A 10945-nucleotide genomic window follows, 5' to 3' on the forward strand; every position below is an offset into this window, starting at 1 on the left:
GAAGTTGGAAGAATTCTAATATCTTAAGGGGAAAGGAAGATACATCAGAGTACTCTTCACTCCTGGATGAAGCTGTAAGAAGAAACACATTGAGAGGGAGAGCTGGCTCCCAGAGTAATGCAATGCTTTAATTGTAATAAAGCTCCAAAAAACAATTCAGTATATTGATAGACTGGGCACATAAAAGTTCATTGTTAAAATTCAATTCTCCACTCAGAGGAAGCCTGGTCCATTTCCTTACCACTAATGGAATTCCCCTCCTTGCATACCCTAAGGAGATTATTCATCCTCCTCACAGCTCATAAAAGTGCCCTTGTAATGGATCTGATAATACCAACTAGCCCAGACTTTTCCTCATTATTCTATTTCTAAATACTAATCTTTTCCACAAATGAGGAGTATTTTGCCTCTCATGCACAGATCCTATCACCTTTGACCTCACATTTTTGGATAACATTTTCTGTAACAGAAACTGGTTTGATGATGTTATCATTCTTATTAGAATTACTATAAGCTTGTCCCTTATAATGTATTTCCCTTATAGTAGACTATGTCTAGATGGGCGGCATATAAATGCAATAAATAAATAAATAAATAAATAATGCTCCAATCCTGACATTCTGTTTTAAAATGGATGTGTGTTTCCTTTCAAAGAACACATTACTATTTCATGAACTGGAACTAACATATGTGATAACATCGGAGGTGGGTAGCATTATATTAGGATATACTGTGATTAATTCAGCTCAGTAGCAGCACATTAAGTTGGAAATATACCTGGGACATACTAAGAATACAACTACACAGCAAAAAAGTAAAAAAATAAAAAAATACAAATTCACTCACATTCACTAGCTGTGAAGTGGCATGACGGAATTTGAGTATGTTCAATTTAAGTGGCCACACAGGGAAATGGGGGGAAAGTCTTGTTTGCTGCTTATTTGAAGCTTGACTCAAACCCTGTAGGAGGTGTGGATAAAAGGAATGCCTTACAAGTAGCAACAAGGGTTTCCTCCTCTGGTTTCCACATAACTTTTGTTTTCTTTCGGTTTGTAGTTTAGGTGCCCTAGTGTAACAGCACTGACACCAAGGTCTTTAAAAAATAAAGTTTTTCTGGCTTTGCTTCACCCTTAGCTGTGTTGTGTTGTTTTTTTTTTTTTTTAAAGGAAAGTCTTGCCAGGACATTTCAAGAGAGATTTTGCTTCACTCTTAGCTGTGGAAAAGAAAAACTCTTGCTGACTGGCTTCGCTTGCTGTTCCTGAGCATGTGCTATTGTGATGGTTTTACTGCATCAGTTGAAGTGATCACATGACTGAACCAATGTGAACTCATCCCTTTTTTTTTTGGAAATCTGGGCAGCAAAAGGAAAACCGATAGATTTGAGGAGGGGGAGCCTTCAAGATGATTCACAATAAGTATAATATCAAATATATTAATAGAGATTAAATATAAGTTAAATGGGCTTGAGAAAGTCTAGAAAGCAGACTTGAAGGAGGAAATCAGAGTGGAAGATTGGAAGAAGATGTGGAATAAAAGAATATTGAAGAGTTTGTCTGTAAGGATTAAGGAAAATTGTTATAATGTAATATGGAGATGGTATTTAAGTGCAGTGAAAATGAATTTAATGAATAAGGAAGTATTCCCTATATGCTGGAGATGTAAGAAAGGAATTGCTATCTATTTCCATATGAGGTCAATGTGTTAAAAGATGCAGAAAGACTGGACAATGTTTTCCAGGTATATGAGATATTGAAGGAGTAGTTTCTTCAGAGCCATCTCCCCATCCCCTGTGAGGCTCCGTGCCAGGGATTTGAACGCATGTCGCCTACTCTTTCACTCTTTCCACTACAGCACATTGGCTTTCAAGCTATGCCTACTACACAAGAAAAACAGCTTTGGCACCACATATGTCACGAGTGAGAGATCTGTGGTCCTATAGTTATTGTACTCATAGTCCTAGTTCACATGTGCAATGGTCAAGCACAATGGATACTGCAGTACCGCACATTCTGGAAAGCTACGGATTCTGCTTCCCCTGTGTAGGTATCTCTTCATTGTAGCATATCTATTTGCCCTGTGTTTCATGGGGTCATTGTTGGGGAAGTTGTCCTTATAATTTCAGTTCATTCATTGGGATAACGAAGGTCACTGCAGGTTGTCCCGATAATGTCTTTTGGTTTGTAGCCCAAACCATAGGAATAAGGGATTGAAACAACATTTGATTAGTTTCAAATGCGGCCAGAACAATGTTTTTGATTCAAACAATGTAGAGAAAATAACATAACTGCTAGACATATGTATGTGAAATCTGGCCAATTATATCTTCCTTGTTATTACATACATACAGACAAATTTATGAAACAGTGTTGTTTACCACTGATTGAGATTTATTCTTTTCCTCTGTGAAAAAAAGGCATATACTTTACAACAAGCAGTTGGCTAAAACGTTGACGGTTTTATAGACAAATCATGAAATGAGCAATGACAAACACTGTTTGAAAAGAGATTGTGATTTATGTAGGTTTTCCTGAGATTAAAATCTTGAAAAATTGGCATAAGTAGGGTAGAGAATCAAGGTTTACATAACTGTCACAATTAACAAACTCCTAGACCACCATAAAAAATGCCCCAACTCCATTATAACCTAACCCAAAACAAAGCTACCAAATCTATCTAGAAAAGATTAGGAATGTTTTAAATGGCATCCTTTAATATGCAGATAATCATCTGCTGCACATTTTAGCAGTCATAAAACACCTAGAAATAGCATTGCACTGCATTTTTTCTCGTAGTGATTTGCAATTCAGAACTATTTTGGAGCATGAACTATCTGGACTGTTTTTATTAATTGTTGTTTCTGTGCATTATTTTTAAGTTTGCAATGTGTATAAGTAATTTTTAAAGTTTAGTGTATGTTTATTTTTATTTTTCATTTTATGTTATTTTATTTTAGTTTGTTGGTGTCTTATTCTCTGTTGTGAACTGTCCAGAGTGCCCTTGACAGCCAAATGGGCAGAAAATAAATCAAATAAAGAGAGAATAAATAAATACTTTTCTGACTGGTATGACATCAGTTCATGATGCTTAAACTGTTTTCAGTTTAATGTTGACACCAGGGTATGCCAAAATATAGTGTGGTACCACTGTCCCAACTTTAGACAGTGGGTCTAGTGCTCACACACTGGGAGGCGGTGACAGCAGGATCACAGCAATGGATTCAGACACCAGACCCTGAACAGCCAGACCCAAATAAAGCTTATGTATTCCATGTCTGTCTGAGTCCAAGAAGAGTTTGTTGGAATAAAAACTTGCCACTCATTAGACAGAACAAAATTTATTTAGTTGCAATCATAATTATGCAAAACAAGACAGCAATTTCCTACAAAGATCTAGATGCATAAATAATCTCTTTGAATGAGAACAATGCAACCATTAGTCCTTTTGTGTCCAAAGAGAAAATTAGATCATTCTTGCTTGCACACTTCATAGTCAGCCAGTCCAAACATTGTTCCAATCCACAATAATAAATACTGGACACATCAGAGCTGCTTCTCTTGGGACTGCAAGCAACAGGGAGACAACAGCATGGCAAATTTATACATTGCAGTTTGAAGGAAATAGCCCTTGTACAAAGTGGTTATAACGCATAATCAATATGCATTTCTAGAGCATTGCAGAAGACGCTGGCTCATTTTTAGTAGCATCAAATCTGTCAGCTTGCTTCCTTTCACAGTCACATTTCTTAAATCTTAAGTTCTTTCCATCCTGTAAATAAAGAAATGTGTGGGTTTTGTTTCATTACAACCGAAACTGAACAGAACTTTTTTTTAACCTACGTATTTGCATCAAACATATTCAGTATCTCCAGCTATTGCCCCATAAGGGAGATGCCCCTGTCATCCCTGGTGGGTTGTCTGCCTCATCCCCATACTCCCTAGAGGAATACCTTAAGGTAGAGAAGTCCAAAGACAAGGACATCTGGACAGGAGTGAGGAGGAGAAAGAATCCTGGCTGCAGGAAAAAAAAATACAGGTGGAGCTGCATGGAGGGCAGAGGAGATAAAAGAGGAAGAGGAGGAAGGAGGCATCAGGCTTGGAAGCATGGCTAGAGGCATGGGAGAGCAGCCCTCAGTCTTCTGTACCTTGGCTAACAGCTTGCCCCTATTCCTCCAAGGCTGGAAAAGTGGGCCCTCTTTGCCCCAGATAGAAACCACAGTGGGTGAGCACTGATCTTTTCCTCGCCTGAACCATTGCAATAACTATTGGACAGTCCCATGGAACTTGCCTGGGAAGACCCATGCCGACCCAGAAGAGGATCTGGAGGCACTGGCAGCAACATCAGCACCTTGTCCAGCTGGCTCAGGAGTAAGGGAAGCAGTTCTGCTGGGATGACTCCTGTTGACCAAGCATGACTGACTCTTGTTGAGTGGTGTTGGGTTGCTGGGGCTAGTGTCAAGAATTGAGCCTCCCGTGAGCATTAGACAGTGAGGAACTAGTGCCAGGAAAGGGGGCATGGTGGTGCTGCAGGTTAAACCGCAGAAGCCTTTGTGTGCTGCAGGGTCAGAAGACCAGCAGTCGTAAGATTGAATCCACGTGACAGAGTGACCTCCCGTCGCTTGTCGCAGCTCCTTCCAACCTAGCAGTTCAAAAGCATGTAAATGTGAGTAGATAAATAGGGACCACCATGGTGGGACGGTAATGGCATTCCATGTCTAGTCGCACTGGCCACGTGACCATGGAAACTGTCTACGGACAAACGTGGCTCTATGGCTTAGAGACAGGGATGAGCACCGCACCCTAGAGTCGGACACGGCTGGACTAAATGTCAAGGGGAAACTAGTGCCAAGAACTCAGCCCCAGCTACAGAAATTGCACTCTTGGGGGGGATACTACAAAGAACTAAGTCCACATGGTGACAGACGGGTGGGGGGGGATCAGGACAACCACATTGTGGAATTATCTCATTTTTCTCCCCCTGTGTAGTCTGGCTGGACTCTATCTGAGTCTGTGGAGTTTATGGAGCTTATGGTGGAGGAGACCTTTCTTACCTCTCTCTCCCTCAGTGGGTGCAGCAGGCAACATACACCCCATAAAGAGTTTAGTGTTGTACATGTCTCCTGTGAACCTGTTAAAAATTAGGAGTGTATTAAAAAGAAATGGGCAGCACTATCATCAGTATGGTTGAATAAACTGGGATCCAGAATCAGAGTTCTAACAGCCAAGTGCACAAAGCTGTTTGCTAGGACGAAATAATCTGTCCATTCTTCCTACATTTTTTTACAATTCAAATTCTTCCAAAGAAGAAAAATACTTGTTCATTTTATAACAAATGAAACAGATATTCATCAGCTTGGTCTGCAGAGTTTCAGATCAACTAGCAGAGTTTATTTCCAGGCATAAGCCAAAGAAGCTACTATCCCACCTCACACACACCCAAAATTCCAGTGGAATACAGATTGTGTGATTCAACAAAGGTCACACCTGTATTCTATGAATGAGAAAACATTATCCTGCAAGGATGCAAATATAACCTATAATGATCTGTGTAAAAACACAAGGAAGCAGATGAAGAGAAAGGGAAGAAGGCACTTGGAAAAAAGTGAACCCAAGTTCCAGATGTTTGGATGAACCTATCCAGGGATATACTGTAGTTAGAGAATTGAACTTTATAAGAACTTGTGATCTTGTATAGGAAAAGGTGATTAGTAAAGTATGTGTGTCTAGAATGCAAGAAGTCACAGACTACAGACACTCTAAGGCAGCAGGGTGGAGAGAGGTATATATTTATGGACTCATTATGTGATAATCATCTTCTTATGTTCATCTTTCCAGAAATACAGCAGTAAGTATTTAAACATGTAGGAGTGTTGCCTATTTCTTAAAAAATGCAAGCATATAATGAATGCAGGTCAGTCAATTCTCTTGCAGTATCTTTAGCAGCATTTCGTAAGGGGCAATTAATCATACTTGATTTAAACAGCATGTTGCACATTTCCCACCTTTGATCTTCCATTGTTCTCTCTTACCTCCCAAAAATAGTTCTTTCTCGTCAGAAAAAATGCCAGGGTAGGCATTCCCCCACAGGACTGAGCCCCTATTGTAAATGGCACCAAAGCTCACAAAAAATGCTAGGTGGGTTCCAGAACGCTTCTAGCCCTATTTGTGTTTATGTTAGTCTGTTCCATGGCCAATTCCTGTGAATGTGTTGTTCCTATTGAACTCAACGCCAGTTTATTTCTAATGTTGCCAACCACACACCAGGAAATTGTCCTAAAATGACTTTCAAAGCATGATTTAGTTTTGCAGCCCCTTAGGGCATGATGGTAATAATGTACAAGTCCCAGGATACTTTGAAACTCAGGATTGGTATTGAAAAAATATTGTGTGGGGGGGGTTTGGGGGGAGATCAGTATAACTGTGTTCACAAAGGGCAGCAAGGTGGCCATGTGTCCTGCTGTACCGAGGACGGCCCTCTGATTGTAGGAATGCTCTGCTTGAGTGGCTCTCTGAAGAGCCAAGTTTAGATTAAGAGTAAAGAACCAGAAGAGGGGAGACAGGGTACGATCTGATGGCTGGAAAGAAAACATGTTTCTAGTTACACCAGAAAGGATAGCTTTGCAGGGAAGTGGTCTCCCTTGAGGTGGTCCTTGTATCTATTGGGTAATCACTCTAGCCCAGCCTCGATAGGTAGTAGCCTTACAGCTAGACCAAAAGGTTCAAGCTGGAACTCAGATCAGGGCCAGGATGGAACACAATTCCCCAGATGTTGTCTGATTGCTGGGAAGTAGTTTGTGCCTGGCTGCTCCACAAGTGATTCAAAATACGATCTATTTCCCTCTGTATTTACACCCTGGTTTTTAGAATTGCTCATCCACAGCTGACATTGTGAACAGCATTGTCAACATGCCCTGAAACAAACTGGACATGAAATTCTATTCCAAAATACTGAAATACTGGACAACACCAGCAATCATTATGTCAGACTGCACAGGGACACCATTGAAATCCACAAGCACGAGCAAAACTTCAACAAAAAAGAGGAAAGTGTGAAGCTCAACAAAACTTGGCTCTCAGCTCTCAAAAATACAGCGTGCAAAAGGTCAACAAACTCTACCCAGCCACAAGGACAGGGGATCACTACACAAAAAAGACCAGCTAATGACACCCATCAACCACAGGAACAGATAATCTCTTCTCCTTAGCACAACAATACACCCACAACAATACACACTAATCACCCATCTACAGAAAAAGACAAAAGCCTATCTCACAGCCATAAATACTCCACTCCCAAGCCAACTACACCAGAGGACAGAGTGCTGTCCTCTGAAGATGCCGGCCACAGAGACTAGCGAAACGTTAGGAAGAACAACCTTCAGAACACGGCCAAAGAGCCCGAAAAACCCACAACAACCAATGTGAGCAGCAGCTAAAAGTGAAAATGTAGGTCTCTGGGTCGCTTTCTTCCACACTAAGTTAAGATGTTCCTCTTCAAATTTTGCATCAGTGTGCACGAGTTATCATTTATAACATACAAATTAATTTAGACATCCCTTTGTCCTGTGTTTTGATTATGCATTTCCTTCATATGCATGTGTGTGATTCATGTGCTAGTTGTAAATATGGTTCTAGAATATGTAAGTATCCTATACCAAAACCTTTAGGTGACTAAAGGTTAAAGATAGCCAGATTTTGAAAGATTAAAATGTTCATACATAAGATTGCAGGAAAAAAAAGTCCCTTAAAAAAAGCAGGATGTTGGGCCAGAATTTTACCTGTTTACCTCTTTGTAATATATGTTTGGATCTGGTCCTCTGAAGATGCCGGCCACAGAGACTGGCGAAACGTTAGGAAGAACAACCTTCAGAACATGGCCTAAGAGCCTGAAAACCCTACAACAACCATTAGATCCCGGCCATGAAAGCCTTCGCAAATACATTCTATTGTTGTTGTTTAGTTGTTTAGTCGTGTCCAACTCTTCTTGACCCCATGGACCTGAGCACGCCAGGCCCTCCTGTCTTCCACTGCCTTCCAAAGCTGGGTCAAATTCATTTTGGTAGCTGTGAAGTAAAGTTCTATACTTCACAGTAAATGCAGCCACCAGGAGTGAAAGAAATTTGCCTCTTTTCATGGGTTTAATGGGTACTGTCTTGGCATAATCTAATGCTTCAGTTGGGGATGACAAGCCATCAGCATCTCACTCCTTGAGGCCTCAAGATTCAAACGCGAAACCCAGAAGATGGATCCTTGTGGTGCATCATAAAAACAGATATGGAGTTAATCCAGGAAAATAGACCAAAATCTAGGAAACATCTAGCTAACTAGAAAATATGGCAACTCACTGCCACGAGGGAAAAATGCACTTTGGGGAGGGAGCAGCTGGACTGATTGCAAAATGTTCCCAGCAGCTGCAGTCATTGCTGCCATTCTCACAAGGATTTCGGTTTGTTACCTCACCTACAGCCCCTATGATGTACACAGCTGATGGGGTCACAGAAAGGTCACTGGCAGATCTCTTCCCTCCAGGCTCTGTGCCTGTATTGCCAAGGCCTGTACAACAAGAGATTCAAAAGTCACCATGTTGGTGCTCCACTCCCTGCCTTGTTCCAGATGGCAGAATAGCACCGAAGAACAAGCAGCGAGTAGATCTCTCCCCAATTACCTCCCCTCAGTTGAGCCGTTTTGGTGCACCGATGGCAAGCACATTCAACATTACATAAAAACACCTTCTTGCTCTGCCAGTTGCTGCAGATGCCAGCTGAGATTGGGTGGAAATTGCTGCCCAAGCTTTAAACCACCTCATTGGGGGGGGGGCCACCTAACATTTTCCTCCTCCAGCATTGCTTGCTGCCACTCTGTCTAAAGACTTGGAGAAGTATAATAATTCCCTGGAAATGAAGCCAATGCCCTTGAATGTGGAAACTCTAACCCAGTCTCCATATGCTCCACCGTCTCAGTTTCTCATGTTTCCAAGGGTACACGGGAAATTAAGAAGATAGGGTTGGCCCAGCTGTGTGCTTCCTACAGTACCCAGCCACTGAAGCAGGGGAGGGCATTACATACATTGACAGAAAGAGGGGCAGCCAAAGGGGTTGGAGAAGGGCTCAACAGTGGCACTCAGATAAGAAATTCCTACTTAGGGCACATCATGAAAAGGCAAGGTGTACTGGATAACCTATCCATTTTGAAGGAAATCAACCCTGAGTGTTCACTGGAAGGACAGATCCTGAAGCTGAGGCTCTAATACTTTGGCCATCTCATGAGAAGACTCCCTGGAAAAGACCCTGATGTTGGGAAAGTGTGAGGGCAAGAGGAGAATGGGACGACAGAGATGGATGGACAGTGTCATCGAAGCTACCAACATGAATTTGACCCAACTCCGGGAGGCAGTGGAAGACAGGAGGGCCTGGCGTGCTCTGGTCCATGGGGTCACGAAGAGTCAGACACAACTTAACGACTAAACAACAACAACTGGAGAACCAGAATGTTGGGGAAAGTTGAAGGCAAGAGGAAAAGACGAAGACCAAATAGAAGACAAATCAATTCCCTAAAGCTTGAACAGGTGAACAGGGCTGTTGAAGACATGACATTTGGGAGGTCACCATAAGTCAGGGGTGACTTGAAGGGACAGCAACAACACAATGGTTAAGATACAAACTAAGGTACACATGACACCATGTCCGCATGTTAAATATTGTTGGTAACATTATACTGTATGTGAGTACCTGACAAAATGGACAGACTGTAAGCTAGTTGCAAAATGTTCTTGATCCCCACTCTAACGTAAGGATATGTGACATTTGCCCCAACTATGCAGAATTAGAAAACCATCAAAATTGCTGTTGAAACAAGTTTTGGTGCCTTCAGTGTCTTTTGGTTCTTTTTCCACTCCTTCCTTTGCCACATCACCATTTTCTCTGCCTGTAAGGTAGAAACCAGCTAGACAGCAAACGTTTGGTTTTGTGGTGGGAGCTTAACAATCTTAGTTCACCACACAAAGGCGAGGACTCATCTACTTGCCATTCCTTAAACATGTTATTCTCATTTGGGAAGTAAGGGGATAAAAAGGAAGGTTTCTCTTACCAAGCATTTTCAAAATAGGCGTATTATAGGCACAATTTATTTGTCCGCTTGGTCTATTACAGTCTCTGGGGAGAGGGAATGTCATATTGTCATGACTCATTTCTTTATAAATAGCCCTTTTGTCCCGTTGCAGCTGTGTGCGGTGCTGTCTCAACCTCCTTCCCACTTCTTAAATCCTTAACAGTCTGGGGATTCCTCTTTATTCTGTCCCCCTCAAAAATGACCCATGGGGGGGGGAGAAATGCTTCAGCCTCACTTTTCCCTCTCTCTGTGGTTTAACTCAAGCCAGAGTTTCCATGTGTCACAGCAAAATCAGGACACTTGAGGCAACCAGGCAAGGAGCAGACAAACAAATCAAATAGGAATTTGGGCGAAGCTATTGAAATGTGGGCTACCCCAAACTCAGATGACATTGGTTCTGAGAAATAAGCCCTCAAGTGACAAAGGGCTTGGTTAGATGGCTTAACAGTCTAGAGAGCACTAAATGGGATCCCTTAAGGTCACATCGTATATCATTTTGTGGAATTCTTGCATCCACCTCAAGTATGGACCGCAAGCAACTCCATGTGGCTTTTCTCCCTTAAGAAATGAAAGGGGAGGGGAATCCTCTTCATTGCCCCCTCTTATCACCTACTTCTAGGAAGAAGCTTTCCTATTTTTCTAAAAGGTACAGTGCATCAGTGCTCTCCATGACAAGGCAGCAATCCATGAAGGTGTCAGTGCTACTCTAAGAAATTTTTAAAAAACTTTGTTTCCTTCCACTGCCCCTCCATGGAGGAGCAAAGAGAAGAGGAGGAGTTATTTTAAAGCCTAATAAGGCAATGCTGGCACTCCACAGAGGAGCAGAGAAACTTCTTAACTTC

Source organism: Pogona vitticeps, chromosome 2 (assembly GCF_051106095.1).
Source record: "Pogona vitticeps strain Pit_001003342236 chromosome 2, PviZW2.1, whole genome shotgun sequence".
In the NCBI taxonomy this organism is placed as follows: Eukaryota; Metazoa; Chordata; class Lepidosauria; order Squamata; family Agamidae; genus Pogona; species Pogona vitticeps.